At 37.3% G+C, this 18,243-nt stretch overlaps 2 long non-coding RNA genes across 8 annotated transcripts in view; one reads left to right on the forward strand and one right to left on the reverse strand.

Moving 5' to 3' along the window:
* LOC125695585 (uncharacterized) overlaps positions 1 to 18,243 on the forward strand; it is a 55,528-nt gene that overhangs the window by 9,376 nt on the left and 27,909 nt on the right. For 5 of the 6 annotated variants that reach the window (XR_007378003.1, XR_007378001.1, XR_007378005.1 and 2 more), the window contains exon 2: positions 2,852 to 2,959. This is a non-coding gene — a long non-coding RNA (uncharacterized LOC125695585). Of the gene's footprint in view, positions 1 to 2,851; positions 2,960 to 3,365; positions 3,481 to 18,243 lie in introns of those variants that run through there. The other variant, XR_007378002.1, reaches the window with a different exon arrangement.
* Positions 747 to 15,829, reverse strand: LOC125695586 (uncharacterized). Of its 2 annotated transcripts, none has more exons than XR_007378007.1 (2): positions 9,918 to 15,829; positions 747 to 4,012 (listed from the first exon to the last, which is right to left on the reverse strand). It is a non-coding gene; the product is annotated as an uncharacterized LOC125695586 (long non-coding RNA). The 2 variants fall into 2 exon arrangements; XR_007378008.1 differs by having other exon boundaries at positions 747 to 4,880.

Raw genomic sequence — 18,243 nt, forward strand, 5'->3', positions numbered from 1 at the left:
ACATGACAGGCTCTCCATCTCCAACACGTGTTGGACAGCTCATCCCAGCACCTTCCTGAGCTTGAATTTATGCTACTTGAATGTAAATCACAGAATATTTCATATGAAGTACTGCAAATACGTGCACTGCACTGAAGGTATTAATCTTCCTGCGTCTTCAATAAGCCTATGAATGCATAGGAATTTCTTTTTCTTTGGTTACGGCAAGTTAGTAGCTCAGAATAATTTTGTATCCATTAATGTACTCATGTAGCTCTCCTTCTGAGCAGTTTTTAGATAAAGAGGCCAGATCTTAGAGTAGAACTTTTGTCCATTGTTCATAACTTTTTTTTGGCCTTTGAATTTCATTTCTGTTAATCCAGTCCTCTCAATTATCCCATTCTCTCTGCACGATCTCTATAATGATCACTTTCCTCTGCCAGTAGCCCCCTACCCACCTGTGACACCTACATGCACGGGGTACAAGTGACGTGCATCTGAAAGACAGTGCTGGAGGAACTCTGCTTGGTCCCTTTCCAGCTCTATACTTTACTTTGAGCACTTGATGAGAAACAAATGCTAGACACAGACATCACTGCTCCCACGTTTTTTTCTTTTTTGTTGTTGTTTTTTTAAAATGAGATTTTAAAACAAATTTTGTAGACCAAATCATTAGAGACAGAGGCTTAATTCTCTCACCTGAAGGCCTTAAAGCCATTTCAGTTCTTCAGCATTCTCCCTACTGCCACATCTCACAAACAAGCGAACTGCCAGCAAATGTTAAAATGGGAGCATTTTAATGATTTCAGAACATTTAAGGGCAAATAAATAGTACTAATTTTCAGAGTAATTATGGAACAGAATCAAAGTCTGAAGCTTGATTTAATGTAGAATTTGGTTTAGAAGCAATTGGAAGATCTGTAGCTTCTCTACTTCCATCCAAGTTTGAATCAAAGCCATGAAAGTCAAAAGACCTTGTGAGAAAGGAGTTTGTCAGATTTATTCAGATCTGTAGGTTCAAACATGTCTTGGAACAGTAGGGCAGAAGCCATCCTTACTGTTTCAGTTTAATCTGCAAATCACAAAACTGCATCAGAACCAGCAACAATTTATATAATTCTTTACAGTTCCAGTATACAAGGCAAGACATAAAGACTAAACGAACACCTACTATCTGCTTTCTCTCATTTCTTAGATTGTAAACTGTTTGAGGTAGGGCTGGTTTCAAGATTATTCTGTTTCCATAGCGCTTGGCAAAATAGGTCTTATTCTTCGTGGGTACTATTGTAGGAAATGCCATTTCTCAAGAAGTATGGACAAAACCTGCCTTGTTATAAAGGAATCGTGGACAATACTAATGTCTTAAATATTTCCTCTTATTTTCTATGTTCTGTAAATATACATTTTTTAAATCTTACACAGTAAATAATGAAGTACATATATTTGCTCTACAAATAGCATTGTTCTGTTAATATAACGACCAAATCCAATTTGCAAATATACATAAATTTAATCAGGTTTTAGAAGCTATTTTTAGTTCTTTCCATCAAGCAGCAATGTGTATGGTATGAAAGCCCTGGATCTCCCCTTTGTGCAAGAGGACAATAGGATTTAAAATTATATTCTTGATTTTTTGAGACTGACTAAAGTGCTTCGGCATAGCTGAACTGTGCAGGTGTGGGAGTAAGAGACAGGATTGCTTCTCTTCAGCCTCTTCTGATTTTCACTACAGCAAACAGCTTCTTCCCCTTTATGAAATGCGTGGCAGTTGATAAGCATTCTGCTCCTCTTGTAATCTGGGATGCTGATGAAGTGTTTCCACTTACTCATTCTAGATGGAGAATATAGGCAAGTACAAGGCAGAACACTTAGTGGGAATTATGCTCTGTGTTTTTTGTGGAATTCTTCTGTCGCTTAATTAATCTCCTTATATCTGCATAGTGCCTTGTTTTTAATCTTTCATACACCTATACAGCCATTCACAAATACATGTGTAGCCATGCACATATGCACAAGTACATACACAGATATACATATGCATGAACATATTAAAAAGGAAGCGTTTATAAAGTAATAAACTTTCTCAGCTGCTTTTCTTCCATAGAATTATACCTACTGGTCAGTCTTTGATACTGCTAGAGTCAACTCGGCTACAGGGCTCAAGGATCTCGCTGAGCTAGCTTTGAATATACACATAGCAAGGAATCAAAGAACGGAAGCCTGATAGCTTTTGCAGAAAGAAAAAGGAGGCACCAACATGATTCCCTATCTATAGCTCACAGGAAATGCACTGGGAGACTAGATTATTGCTGAAGTATCTAGATCATATGCCTAAAGATTTGTGTTGTATATTTTTTCCTGCTGTGATTTGCCCAAGGTTGCACCAAGTTTCTGTGGTAAGAACATGAATTGATTCCAGACGTCTTATTTCCATATAATATGTTAACCACACGTTATTCTCCTACAGTTAGTAGAGAATATATATACCTGAAAATATTACATATCTGAGATTGCTAGGAACTGTTATTTATCTTGACTGGCTATGAAACAATTAAGAATAATAAGAGTAAGAATACTAAAAGTGGGTTAGCAAAGTATTTTGGGAAATTAAGAAGTTTTAAGAGCCTCAAGAGAAAATCAAAGAGCAAAACTTTCTTGGAAGTCAATGGAAACAGCAACTGATTGACATATTGTATATAGAATTCCAATAAACCCAGTGAAAGAGTGCTAATAAAATAACCATTGCTTTCTTCAATTACCTGACAACAAAGAATCTTGCTATTTACAGGACAGGGACTACATAAAGAGCTGCAAGAGGCTGTCCAATGGAAAATAAGTTCTGAGGATGTTCTTCAAACTCCTGTCTTTTTAGATTCCTGCCAATGAAGTCTTGAGATATTGTCTGCTTGCTGCTGTGCCCTCCTGAATGAACCTAGTAATTACCTGTATTCAAACTGATAACAATCTGAGCAGCACTCCTGTAAGTATAGTTCAAGTTTCAAAACAGAAAAAGAAAGTACATTTATCTTCTGGCATGAGGAGGAGTTAAGCAAAACAGTCATTCAGCACATTCAGCTTGTGTTCCTGCTGAAGCCATCAGAGATGTGTTGATGTGGTATGTCGTGGTTTAAATGGCTTCATAAGATAAATATTTGTCAAAATATTTTATGCCATTTTTTCTATTTCTGAACTTTAAAACAAATATTCATACTGCCAAATATGCATGTGTTTGCTTGTAAATCTTCAATTTTGCTTTTAGAAGATAGGCTTCTTGAGATCTCTTGCCTAGCCAACAGTGCAAGGGACGTTATCACAGGATTTCATATAACATTGTTACATGAAATTTATACTTTCACAATTATTTGCTAACCAAACTACTCCATCAGCCTTGTGTTCCAGGTATTAGTTAAGGCAGTCCTGAAGCTATCTGACCCTGGGACAAACAAGAGCTGCGGAATGTAAAAGAAGCAGCCTCTCCTGTTGACGAAACCTCTGGACATTTCAGCCGGATTCACTTAGATTCAGATAGATCAGATTGCTTTTCCTTTGTTCTTTAATCTTTCCAGCACTCTTTTTCCTTCCTCCTATAATGTCAATAATGTTGATTTTTGTTTTATCTCCCATTAGTAATAGAGCCAATCAATGGCTTTCAGGACTGGTGACAGCTGACATTTACTATGGAATAACCCAATCTGCCATATCATTGCCATCTCCCGTGCTGGCCATAACTATACTTCGCTGCTCATAAAGATGCTAGTGATTACTTATATCAATTGAAACACATGCAGTAAGCTTTGACAGCATCATAATGAATCTTCTGAGGACAGTTCTCTTGTGGTTCAGATGCTTCGCTGTTTCTCTCAGATTCTTCATTTTCAAGTCTACCACTTAGTTTTTCACAGTCTTTTGTCATTTGCTCAGAGTTAAGGTGAAGAAATGTGAAGTTCTAAAGCTGATGCATCTATTGCTTTCCAAATTCCACAGAGATTCTTCAAACACTGTGCAGCAAAGTAAGTTTCTCCAGCAAGTCAAGCTAATATGAATGAAAAAAGAATCCAAAAATCACTGATGTAAAATTATGTATTTTCACGATCAAAAGGCTCTCATGGGATAGAGAAACACACAATATATGCTGCTCTGAAATTACTCAGAACAGCTGAAGAATTCATCCTGCTATTCTTAGAAACAGTTCTGAGAACACTGCCTTTGCTGTATGATCACAAATAAATCCTATTTCAGCACAAAATCCACAAAGACTCTGAAGGTGGCGCCTTTCTGTGGCACCTTCAGATCAGGATACCCTATTCCATGATTTTGGATGAATCCTTGAATCTTTCTGAGCGGAATTGTTACTATCACATCACTGCCATCCTGATAATAGATAATAGCTCTCTTCTCATTGTTGACTGAATAATCACCAGCTGAAAAATGCAGTAGCTAGTATCAAACTGTACGTAGGGAGCAGGAGTTTCAATATGCATCAGCCAACATGATGAACAGCTCTAAGATGAAATGGTTTTCTCTGACTTGAAATAATCTATTTTTAATATTAAATTTTTAAACATGAGACTGAGTAATTATATAGTTATTCATGTAGAAGCTCTTCCCATATTACGTGCTTCTCAGACTGCACCTAACAAAGTGTGACTAGGATTTAAAATAAATCCCTTTCCTGATCGCCCCATCCACAGAAAACATTTCAAGGAAAGATCCAATACACAGGAGGTAACTTCTACTCTCATTCATATTTACTTGAAATCCATCTTTTTAGATTTCAGAGTTGTTCCTGAGCTCACTTCGCACTGATTTTGCATTCTCTTCCTCTCTTCTTTTTCTGCCCTTCTATGAATCATTCTTTCACGCATACCACACGTTCTTTCAAACAAATGCGACCTGTAATTCTTATACAAAAACTGGAATTAGTGAAAATTTGATATTTTCCTAACAGTTTCATTGAAGATTTCTACTTCAGACATACTTCCTCTGCAATATATTACTAATTTAGTATCCTAAATAAGATAGTATCCTAAATAGGCCGAGACTTCCATCAGACTATTGAGAAAGCTTTCTTTAATAAAGCCATGTAATCATATAGTGCAGACTATTCCTGTAAAACACCTAAGTAAATTTTTTACACCATTTTCATGTTCTGCTATTTTGGATCTGCCATCATTAGGATCAAGATCTGAAATAACCCTTCAATAATACCCTATTTTTTTTGTTAGAGTTGTAACACCCTTATGGTATGAAGTCCATTACTCTGTCATATACTACAAATCAGGAAATGGTGTGGAATCATATTTGCCCATTGCTATTTTCTTTATGCCATTTGTATATTTTTTCCTTATTTTTTTTTTTTCTATTTACGATCCTTTTGTTTCCTACAGAAGAGGCTGAGCTACCAGAAATCAATATATAAAAAAGCTAATCAACATACACGAAGAGTCAAAAAAAAAAAAAAAAAAAAAAAGTCTGTGGAGACCAGTGCTCTGCTCTGTGAGAAGTTTGTAGAAAAAGACATTAATAAAAAGTAATTAACTGTGCCCACGTATGTTCCTCTTGTTTGAAATACAGTTTTAGATCTTATCTGAAATTAGGAAACATACAAACACAAACCTACATATGCAACTAATTTCATCAAAGGGATGGGAGAGGTGAGTAGAAGAGATCAAATGCTGAAGCCATACTTTGCCACAAGAAAAAGTGAGCATCTGGGAGTGGAAGGGGTAAAAAAAAATTTGCCCATATGTTCTAATTATTGACATTCCATGCCTTTGTCATCCGCCAAGAGTGGGGAAACATAACAGCAAGTATACTGTCCTCACAGAAACGTCTGATGGTTTCTTTCCCCATATTTCATTTTAAAAAGTGATAGATCATAAAAGACTACCGTGTAAGAATCAAGGCAATGCTGTCCCTTCCAGTTATGGTTTCATCCAGAACCTACAAAGGGTCAGGAAGGCTCTAGAAGATGGACCTTGCACTTAGGGAGAAGCTGAGGGACTTGTCCTGTGACTATAAAGATTTCAGTTCTAATATTCTCTAATATAATACCAGTTCCTTGAGATTTCCCTTGCCTGGGGCAAAGAGGGGCTGAGCTGTGAGCCCAGAGTTGGCAGCACTGGCAGCACTTCCCCCCAAGTTTGTCTCCTTTTTCTCCCAGTGCCACATCACATGTGTGTGGGACATGTTTTTCACCACAGTGAGAAATAAATTTAACTCACAGGACTCTTATTACTCAAATGGAATGAGGCATATATTTAATATCAGTGCTGGCATTTTCGGGAAGCTTTGTCAGTTATGTTTCCTGCTGCATTCAGAATTCTCATCTGCTCAACAGAACAGTTCCTACCTCTGTCCACCCCCCAGACAATCTCAATTGCCAATTTTCAAGTCAAAATATTCCAGCTCTTTAGAGCTCTTAGAGCTTCTTCCTCTTAAATATATATATATTATTTAATATATATATATTTAATATATATATTAAATAATATATATATATTTATATATATATAAATATATATATATTAAAAATATATATATATGTGTGTGTGTGCGCGGTGCCAATACTAATAAGCAGATTTAGTGCCAAGCTTCTGCTTGGTTCAGTCACACATCTTAGTCAAATTTTCAGAATTGAGTAAAGCATTAAGCACTCTTCTTCTATTGTCCATTTTTCAATGAATTACTCAGTAAGCATAAAGCAGTAATTGGCTGCTGAATCTTGTGTCATATAGCCTGACTCTTCCTGGGGCCACAAGTACAAACACTGAATGAGACTCAGGTTATTCATGTTTTCTTATGCAGGACTGGCAGGTGGGCCAGTAACTGACATCTCCATGTAGATTCAGTTCTTGTTGATACAAAGGGCTGTTCCCACACAGCTGATGTTTGCGTGAATTTTGCCAGCAAATTCAAGAAGATCAAGATTAGCTCTCAAGCAAGTAATTGAAAATGTAAACCAATTAACTTTTGCTACTCAGATTATCTTTTCTGTGTTACTGGTTGCAGATGAATTCAAGTCTGTGTAAAGACATCTATCTGTCATCAAGCCCTCTGAGACAGGTGATTGTATACACATGCAATTTTGCACATCCTTATTTCAGTTGAAGCAATACTAACAGCAGATAGTAGTTGCCAGTCTTTAGTTCCTAAACAAAAAGCTGTTTATTAGACAACTAAGACAATATCTATATGCATGCAAAATCTAATTTCAAAAGGAACACATTTACCTTGGAAGTTACTCTGCTTACTAGAAAAACAAGCAAGTCTCAAGTCCTGAAATTCTGAGCTAACAAATATATTCTTAAGCTGAAGGTATTCTGAGTTCACATGGCAATTTAAAATGTTGTCCATAATTTTGTGCACAACAGATAAAATACTACCATTATATTTCTGAAACATCTGCCCTTTCTTTGCATGAGTGTTGTGACAGTCAGGCTTAAACTGATCAGAATAATCAAATAACATGGTGATAGTACATAGAATAAACATTGCAGAGAACATAATATAATTTCTTTCATTAATTCTGCATAGCACATTTTCTGCTAAGCATAAGAATGACAGTAAAATGCATGATGTTTTATCATGCAAATACTTTACGCGTTAAATGAACTGAAAATCTGATCAGTTCATTAACAATTATCTTCCTGCATAAAAGATCTCAGCTATACTTCAGTAGATAACTCTGCTTGTGCATGATATGGCTGTCCTGGAACTTCTGATTCCTAGCAAAGATCAGTCAAGCTGGTTGGACTTGTAAGAATGGAGTGTTACAAGCCCAGGATGCCCCTTATGGACAGAATATCAGTCTTCCTTACCTCTCTGCTTCTTAATGTATGTGTGTGTTTCTGTACACACTGGTATGCAGTAGAGGACTTAAGGGAATGTTGTAACTCGTAAATAAGTAACTTGATGGGACACCTGTGTACAAAGAGTGTTATCTTAAGAACGACACAAAAGCTTTATCTGTAGCTTTGCCAAAATGAAGCAGTGTGCGTTGGTTGGCTGCTCTTCACACTGGGATTGGAATGTTCAAACAAGTCCCTTTAAGGTAGACTTAGAGCACTGAAGGGGTTTATGCGCTGCACAATTAGCCTGAATTTTTAGCACCGAGGAAAAGCAAGTCAATGTGATTGTGTTACAGCTTGGGAATAGCAGGTTTCCCCACTGGAAATACAGTGCAGGAGGTAGAGCAGTTACCAGGGGATTCAAAAAGTACTTAGATTAGTTTAAACAATGAAAAACAAGTTAATTGATTTCATTCATGACTTAAAAAAAGAAAAAAGAAAAAAAGCTATGCCAGAGGTTCAGAATACAGTCACATTTTAAAACTGAACACCAGCAAATTGTCAGCTGGTGCCTGGCCAATTATGTATTTCTTAAGCAGATCTGTGCAGATAACCACATTGCTTACAAGGAAAGAAAGAGAGAAAAGGGTTTTTAACTCTGATATCTGCCTGCATTTTCAGTCATTCTTCTATCCTGAGAGCATCTGGATTGTAATGCATTGTGCTTTCCTTAATACCTTTAATAGTTCAGGAGAAGCATCCTACAAAAACTGCTGCTGGTAATGTGCTTGGTTCTAAACAGTAACCTGCAACATGCTTTCCTCTGATGAAAAACAGACTCAAGCAAGGTTATGGGAATTCCCTAACCACAGCAACTTGAGCCTTTCCACACTGCTGAAAGTCAGTGCAGGTCAACTATGGTCAGCCACCCAACTCTTCTCAGGCTAGGGACATTGAACCTTTGGATATTCTCGGTACTCAAAAACTGTTATCTTGCACATGAGAGGTAGAATCACGTATACAAATATTCCAGCACTGAAAATGTATCCTGAGACGCTTGGACCTACAGCTGAAACATCTAAAAGCTTAGATCCAGCCAAGCTGAAGTCAGCACTTGCCTTCATATTTTCCTTCATTGCAGGCTTCGAGATACAAAACGCTGTTATCAGCATCTCATGTTAAGCTTATAATATTTAATTTAGAATATTTGTAAAATTGCCTTAAAAGCTTTTATGCATAAGGCACAATAGAGGTAAAAAATGCTTTCAGTACGAAACTTTTAATATAATCCTCTGATTTCCTGAAACATGATTTCCTTCTGCCTATTTAGTAAGTCAATTAAAAAGAAGCTAAATCCTGACTTTAGAACTGAGTATCAATGGCACTCACAGCTCAAAAATGATGCCACCCACAAAAAATAACTGAGTGAATACATTCAGGTTTTTTTTTTTTTTTTAAAAAAAAAAAACAAAAAAAAAACAAGATCTCTCTAAACAAAAGTTTGCACCAATAGCAGATTTTAGTCACTTCCTTTCTCTCTCCTACTGCACAGTGCTGTAGTACATTCTCCAGGCCTTGAGCCAACTGGCATGGCCTCATCCTATCAGCACTGCTAATGCCTCTCTCTGCCCTTCCAAGTCAGTGGCTATATGCAAACCACTACTGGAAGCGGTCACTAGCCTATGTTGACTCCTAAATTATACTTAGAGGTTGTCTGGCAGAATACTGCAATGGGCAGCATAATATGACAGCACAGGCAGGTGGGTTCTACAGCTGGGCATAGCCAAAGAGCAGATACAATTGTTGCTTGTTTCTTTGTTTTTTTAATAAAAATAGAAAGCAAGTAGTCATCTTGTATCAAATATGTTTTATGACTCATACATAAATCCACTATCAAGTAAAACTACAACACAGAATGGTTTTATTTCATAAATTACCCACTTCTCACTGGGTCAAAGCCCATCCTTATCCATTTAAGCACTTCAGCTGGTGACTTTTTCCTTGCACTGAAATCCTGATTGGATTACTAAAGCATCCTGTAGCAATTGGACAGAACAGTATGATGGGAAAGGCATTAACAACAAAGGAACGACAACAGAAAGACTAGCACAATACAAAGATGCTATAAAGGAAGAGAAAATTGCTCACCTGTATCAGAAGATTCTATGTTTGTAAGGGAAAGCTTCACTAAGGAAAGACCTTCTGAAAGAGACCCTTCCCTAGTGACAGTCAGCTTCACTAAATGGGGCCTAAGAGAGGTGCAGCCAAGCTCCACCCCTTCTGGTCATGCATGTGAATTGTCTTCACCTGTGCTCTCAGGGCTGACCAGTTCTTTTCCCTGAGTGCTCTATCTATGGCTCAGGCCATGACTCAACAGTTACCATACACATCTCATATAATATGAAAGAATATTTGCATAAAATGAAATCAATACCAGCCACACACTAATAAAACTCAGGCACTACTGAAATATTTAACTGGTTTATCTCACACTACTTAACAAAGGTGTAAAGTTTAACACCATTTTAAAGATGGAGAAATGGAATGTGAGAAAATTAAAGCAATGAGATTAAGGCCAAGAAGACAGCTAGGAAGAGACAGGAAAGAACTGGAGCTGTCTCTACGTTGCAGAATTTTAGCCACATTTTGAGAGATTTATATCATTTTGGATAGAAGAGATTGAAACATTGGATTCTGCTCTGAGTTATATAATTTTGAGTTTTAAATCTCAGTTGTGATCTTGTCTGAGATCAGTCTCTAACTGATTTATTGTTATTTATATAAATACCAGTTAACAATGAGATACACTTCAAATCACAAGGAAGTGAGAGTTTGGTAAGAGGAAGATTAACACAACTAATAAAAGTTTTTTTACGTAAGAAAGAGTGGGCAAAGAAAAGGACTTTTTATTTAGACAAATTAAAGAACCACTATGTTCAGCCATGGCCAACTGCTTAACCACGACTTTGTGATGAATTTGACAGAAACATATCCACTTTCTCCCAGAGAACTGCTTATGCCAAGTCTTTGGGAAAGGGGAATATGTTGTAGCCACAGAAGCTGCCCCTGATCATCTGGGAATTGCTTTTATACAGAGCCTATCAGCAATCCAGTTTTGTCTCATTGGAGTAGAGCAGAGTTGCTAAGCTGGCCTGGGGTCAGTGTCTTCGTATTACAGAAGAGAAATTTAGAGACTCCTCGAATGACAACATAAAGTAAAAAAAACACAAAAACAACCCTGATTTGTTGCATTCATATATTCTGCCTTCTATTTAAAGGAGAAAAAGGGTTTTGGATTGATTAACATTGCCAAGGAGGGATTTGGAAATACCAGAGTAGAAATGTCTCGCTTTGCTCTATTTCAAAAAGATAATTGTTAAGTAAACAGAACTTTCAAAGCAAGAGCTTTGCTCTACATAGCAAATAAGCACTTAATCAGGCATGTAAATGGAAGAGAGGCATCTCAGGTATTTTCTGAAGGTAATTTAGAGGCACTTAGGACTGCTGTTATGTGCTCAAGTTGGTACCTCAGGTAGACTTATAGAACTGGTCAGAAGAAAAAGTAGATAAAAGTTCTTTAGAGCTGCACTGAAGACTGAAGATCATTCTAGATGTGCCAAAATTGCTAGGAAGTGCTTTATATTTATTTTTCTATGTTATTCCTGGAGAAAAAGGGCTCTTTCTTTTTTTTTTGGTTAGTCACATGTGTGAGAAACAGAAAGATTCTTGCTAAAGCAGAATAAGGGTAGTAGGAAAAATCCCTGAGGAAGCTGTGTAACCAAAAAAGTGAATTATGCAGGCATATATTTGAAGTTCTGTATTCAGAAAGAAAATATGGCAAACAAGGACTATGAGGAAGTACTGGGAAGAGGATGCAGATATTCTGAGGGGAATTACTGTTGCTCATTTCTCTTCCTCAGCTGATCAGTCTGCTTTCGGGTGAAATACTGAGAAGATGTGATGCGTCACCTCTCCATCACTGCAAGGAATCTGTTTAAAGGCAGACTTCACACACGTATTCTGTTCATGTCTGTTGCTAATATAGGTATGACTGGGAAGGATGCACTCCTAGCTAAGCAGGAGATGTAGTGTCATTGACATGTTCTGTGACAGGGAGACTCTGAGGGCTGCATTTACCCATACCTTGTATCTTCTTCACTAGTGCTGCTGTTTGTGGGTCCACACTCCAACCTAAATGGCACAAGGCCACCTTTACAGCTGGGGCTCCATCTTTTTTTGGGTACTGTTACAGGAAGAAGTCAAGCTGTTTTTCTCCAAGCAAAAGACTAAATGCACATGCTGTCTGGCAGTTCTCTAGCCAAAATATGATACAAATTCCCTTGGACAGTTTAGGTATGTATGACTTGAACTCCCTTTCTTCTGGTTCTATGAGGTGGAGTTCATTTTGCCAGGTTTTTTTTCCCAACTATACTTTTCCTATTTGACAGCTGTCACTGCCAGACTTCACAAATACTGCCAAATCTAATTTGGACATTTTTTCCTATGTATACATTAAAAATAGTTAGAATTATCATACTAGTGGTTTATCTTCAACTTCTTAATTCAAGTATTGTGAGGGAAAGTGATCTCATCTCCAAAATTGGATGAAATATGTCCAACTTAAGTTTTTTCCAAATTTTGCATTATGCAGCCTCAAAAAGGACTCAAATGAAAAACTAGTGGAATTTTTTTGTTAACTATTCACATTTTCAAATAGGAATAATTATTTGCTTATAGAGATAGACTCTCAAATAAATAAGGCTACATTCAATGAATAAGCTAAAATAGTCCCCAACATTTTACACATCTCTTCAAACAAAAACAACTTTTGTGCCAAAAAATGAATATAATGAGCACTTTGAGTAGACACAAACATTTAAAGTCAGGTTGAGACTTCAGCCCATGCAATGGAAGACACCACCAATAAAGTATATTCAGTCATTCTTAAAATTACAATCTATTATAGTTTACCAATAATTTTCTAAATCTGCCATCATAACCACATACCTCACTAAAAGTTTTTGTTTTTTTTAAGACAGTAAACCTGTTATTTTCTGAACACAAGACCGTATGATCCCTCTTAAGCTTTCTTTTCTAGCACAAATTCACTTGTAATACAGAGATTAATCCTCAAACAGTGCACATGAAGGTAGAACACTTTTACCCATCTGCCATTCTGTGTCAAAGTTACACTCCTATATCTAAAAACACATCATTCACCTTTGTTTTTTGAGTGTTGCTTTCAGACTACATTTTCCACAGATTTTTTTTTTTTTTTTTTTGAATCCTTCATGTCTGTCTCATGCAGTTCAGTAGTTAGTGAGGTCACCAGACCGTTGGTCTGATTCAAGGTACATTTCCTGAGACCAGGCCAAATAAGACCATTTTAATAGACAATAAGTCACAAATTGTCCCTCCATTAAATTCTCTGTATTACCCTTAAGTGGTTGTGCTTATAAACATGCAGCTATTGCTTTACATTTTGTATTTAACTTAATTCTGACCAAAACACAATTTTCTGACTGCATTATAACAATGGAATCATAGAATCATACAATGGCATGTGTTCAAAGGAACCTTAAAAATCATCTAGCTCCAGTCCTACGCTGTGGGAGAAGTTGCCACCCATTAGATCAGGCTGCCCAGGGCCCCATCCAACCTGGTCTTGGATACCTCCAGGGATGGAGAGCCACAGCTTCTCGTGGCAGCCTATGCTAGAGCCTCATCACCCTCTGAGTGAAAATTTTCCCCCCAACATCTAATTAAATATTCCCTCTTTTAGTTTAAAACTGTTCTCCCTTGCTCTATCACTATTAGTCCATGTTAACAGTCAGCCTCCCTCCTGTTTATAAACTCCTTTTAAGCATTGGAAAGCCACAATAAGGTCTCCCTACTGGAGTCTTCTCTTCTCCAGGCTGAACAAGCCCAGCTCCTCAGACTGTCTTTGTGGGAGAGGTGTTCCAGTCCACTGATCATCTTTGTGGCCCTCCTCTGGATACACTCCAATATAGCTGTATGACATTCATGCACCTAGACCTGAATACAATACTCCAGATGGGGCCTCACACAGTAGTAGTGAACAATCACCTCACTGGCCCTGCTGGCCATCCCTCTTTTGATGCAGTCTAGGATACAATTAGACCTTCTGGGCTGCAAGCACACACTGCTGACTTAAGCCCAGCCTTTCCTCCATCAGGACCCCCAAGTTCTTCTCTGCAGGGTTGCTTTCAATGAGTCCTTCTCCCAGTATGTATGTATGTGTACCCGAGACTGCTCCAACAGTATGCAACACCTTGCTCTCACCTTTGTTGAATCTCATGAGGTTCATGTGGGCTCACTTTTCAAGCTTGTCTAGGTCCCTTTGAATGGTATCCCTTCCTTCTTGGTGTGATCAGCAAACTCACTGAGGGTGCGCTCAATTCCACTGTGTTATTGATGAGGATGTTGAAGAACACTGGTCCCAAGGTGGACCCTTGTGAGACACCACTTGTGATCAGCCTCCACTGAGACACAGAGCTGCTGACCACAATCCTCTGGTTGCAGCTGTCCAACCAATTTTTTATCCACTGTATATTCCAACCTTCAAATCTACTCAAATTCTTTCCAATTTAGAGATAAGGATGTAATAATAACACTCTCAGGTTGTTTTCAAAATATCTTACAGACCACTCTGTGCTGAATTCTGATTCTTTTTGATTCTTTTTTTGGGCATATTTGTCAATGATGAGTACCTGATAAGCTCCAGTCTCGCACAACAATAAAATCAGGTTCCTCTTCAGGGAGGAAACAAGCCCTTTCTCTTTGTGTCTATACCTATGCAGAACTTTCCACTGGCCTTGGCTGGATCTCATAGTGCCAACTGTACAATTAGAATAATATGACACTGTGTGGAGAATAAGAAGCATAAATCAGTGGTGTTTTTTTGTTTGAATGGCATATGCTTTTTAATAGATATAGGCTGAAAGTATGCTGGCTCTGCACTTAAAACATCCCAAGACCTGTTCTTCCTGGTTTCAGAGATCTTGCTACTGTTATTATAAAAGTTAGAACTGGCTTTAGCTCCTGTGCCTTTTCAATTCTTGTGACCTAAAAAGCTGCTGACATTTCAAGTGACAAATCTAGGCTCCTCCAGTTCCCAGAAGATGAAGCATAGCTTCAGATAACATGTGAATCAGCTACTGCTGCCAAATGGAAACGGTGTCTTTTGGGGCTAAAACTTCAAAGAAAGGATCCTGTATTAGTAGCACTAAGTTTGCTGTACTTGCTGTTGTCTTGAACTTAAAAGCAGATAATAACGTTTGAATCTGGATATGTAGAAGATACCTTTCCTAACAGAACTCCCAGCTCCCACAGGAAAAGATGGCTTGGCAGTTGAACTACAAAAGCTCTGTAATGACCTCTGTAATGTTTATTAGACAATGAAAAGCTGTGCAGGGGTAAAGAAACAAAAAAAAAGGCAATGCACATAGGTGGCAAGGTGGGTGAATATTATTTCTACCTATCCTTTCAGGTCCTCAGAGGAATCACTGGATATATAAATAAAAGCTACAAGCCACAGAATTACTGGATATATAAATTAAGCTACAAGCCATTTCGCTGACTCTCATCAACCTTGTTAAGTGGTAGGGAATCAGGAGTTCAGTGCATTTATGCATTTTGAGAAATAAAGCCACTGATTGGTTTATTGGACAAAGCTTCTTGGTATCTGAAGCAGCAAAATTCCCTTGTTCTAGTGAAACTGCCTATGCTATTTCTCATTTCTCTCAACAGGGTACTCTTTTACAAACCTTACTATGATTGAGATACAAAGTAAAGGACAGGGTGGGGAAACACAAATTATGACCTATGGGAGAGATGTTTAAAGAGGAGAGAAATTTGAATACAAGTGTAAGTACAAAAGTGGCAATATAGATAAAAATACAGGTCACATCTACTCACCACAGTCACTCTTGTTTTTATTGTGGTAGCACCAAGGGACTCCAGCAGTGGTATAGATTCCCTCTGTGTTCACTAAGGCTTGAAGACAGATTACAAATGCCCTAAAGAGCTTCCAACTTTTAGGTACGGTTGAATTTTATTCAGTATCTTCATTGAATAATGTTTTTTTAAAAAAGTTGCACTTCTTTGAAAGAAGGAAGACAGTAGAATATTTCATACCATCACAAAGGGAATTGTATCAGAAGCTACCTCTTATTCTGCTGCAAAGAGAGTAAATCTGTATTTATATCTGTTTTACTTTGATATCTTCAGAGATCGTGATATTTTCAGTTCTCTAGAAAGTACAGCCTTTCCCAATCCCCTTTTGATAAAATCTTATATAATTATGGAACAGCATTGTGTGGCTTTAAAGCAGAAGTATCCACTCTGTTCCGAAAAGTCTTGCATATGCTTAGGAGACTCCATGAATTATCTTCATCATCACAAAAAGAAGCATCCAATTAGAAAAAGACATCTGAAATTTAGAATGAGGGTATGGCATCCTACGGGGATTGGTAAAGCAAGGAAAAATCATAATAACATGTTTGTGTTAGGCTGGTCTATTATTTAGTACCCATGTGACCATGGATCAGAAATGTCTTATTCACCAAATAATGTTTTTGCTTTTGTGGTCTGGATACAGTTACAAATTAACTGTGAATGACAATCTTGGCATATAAATGGTTAGCAGATATGAGAATCTTGGCATATAAATGGTTAGCAGATATTAATTCCAGAATTTAGGCAGGTGTCTTGTGCAATCTGATATATTCTGTAAGTATTTTTCCATATAAAATGTCTCACAGAAGGCTTTACAGCTAACCGTCCTTTGTACATACACAAGAGGATACGAATTGCAATATAATCTAAATTTGGCATATGTAGACATAGTATAGGTAGAGGCCAATGAATAAGGACCTACTGTAAAAGCAGATACTTGTAAATAACAGTTAATTAAGAGTTTATCAGCATGTCACTATGCAAAACAAACTCTAATATTTCAGTAAGGCATAATATTGTGTGCAAGTTCAGCTGTCACATCTTATCGGAATGGAGACTTATGTGAGGTGTAGACATCATGCTGCACATAGCATTATGCTTTATGTGGGAGTAGCAGAGTAGCAGAAGTATGACAGGGTGGTTCTGCAGTAAATCCTCATTACTACTTACATTTTGCAAAATTAAAGCCTTATGAAAATACTTGTTCCAAACAATCTCTTACCTTTAGGCTCCTTTTCCTAAAAAGAGAAAACATGAAGTATCAATTTAAGTATTAAGTATTACTTCATGCTTAGTAAAGCATCTTACACTATCAGAAGATAGCTTTTCACAACGCTAGAAATGTTATTGAACAAAGGAACAATGTCAATGACTACTACTGGCCATTCAACAGTGTGTGCTAGTCACATCAATGTGAGGAATGCTCTCTTTTCATTTACTTTTCTTTCTGTCCTACAGAATTCCCATTTTCTTCACCACAAAGCAGCAAAGATTGCTCTGCAATAACTGCCTGATATTAGTATCATTACAAAAAATCTTGTTTTCAACTCTTCTAGAACTCTTGTCTCAGGATTGGAAGTTTTTTTACTCATGCTTGGAGATCTGCTGGTATGGAACTGAACAAGCAAACTGTATGAGAGTTATGAATTCTTTCAATATAAATATATCAAGAGAGGTGGGAAGGTGCAGGAAAGTATGTGTTTTTCTTGCTTCTACTGTTTCTTAAGCACGTAGTTATGGACATTGTTGGAGACAAACCCAATAAGGTTCTTCTATCATTATATAAAGAAATCTCTGAATTACAAGCTACTGGAGATCAGGATTTTCTGAGTCACATATGCTTGTCCTGTTCTTACATTTTCCTGTAGCTATTTGTTAATTGACCAGTGCTGGAGACAGGATGTGGTGCTACAGAGACTTTCTGATCTAGTATAGATGTTCTCAAACTCAAGAATACCTGTCTAACTCAGGATACTACCCTTTCAGTCACCATTTTTATCAAGACCATTCAGGGACATCTTCTAGTATATCTTTTTCAAACAACAGGTTATCTCTGAAATTGGTAATTTCGAAAAAAGACTGTGACTGTGGCTTGGTTCCACAGCTGCAGAGCTCTGAAATCCCCACACTGCCCACAATCTCACAGAATAGAAGACCATTAAAAAAAAATTGTCCCAAAAATGTTAAGAACAGTTGTTTTCATGAACTACCCTTTTATCTTCAAACAATGTCTTTTGGTACAAATCCTGTACCTAAGATGTACAAATGTCCGCTTATTATGTGGCTTAAAATAAACAAACAAAGACAACTGAAGATTTGTAGTGGGCCCTTTTGTTTAATTTCCTGAAAATACAGAAGTGGCTTCTTGGTGGGACTTTCCAGATGTATGTACTCAAGTCAGTTTTCTCTGAAACCACAAAAATGTCTCAAAGTTTATGCCTCTTTGTAGTGGCACATTTTAGAACATTTCTGATTCTCTGTTAGACAGAATTTGATG

The sequence above is a fragment of the Lagopus muta genome, chromosome 6 (genome assembly GCF_023343835.1).
Source record: "Lagopus muta isolate bLagMut1 chromosome 6, bLagMut1 primary, whole genome shotgun sequence".
In the NCBI taxonomy this organism is placed as follows: domain Eukaryota; kingdom Metazoa; phylum Chordata; class Aves; order Galliformes; family Phasianidae; genus Lagopus; species Lagopus muta.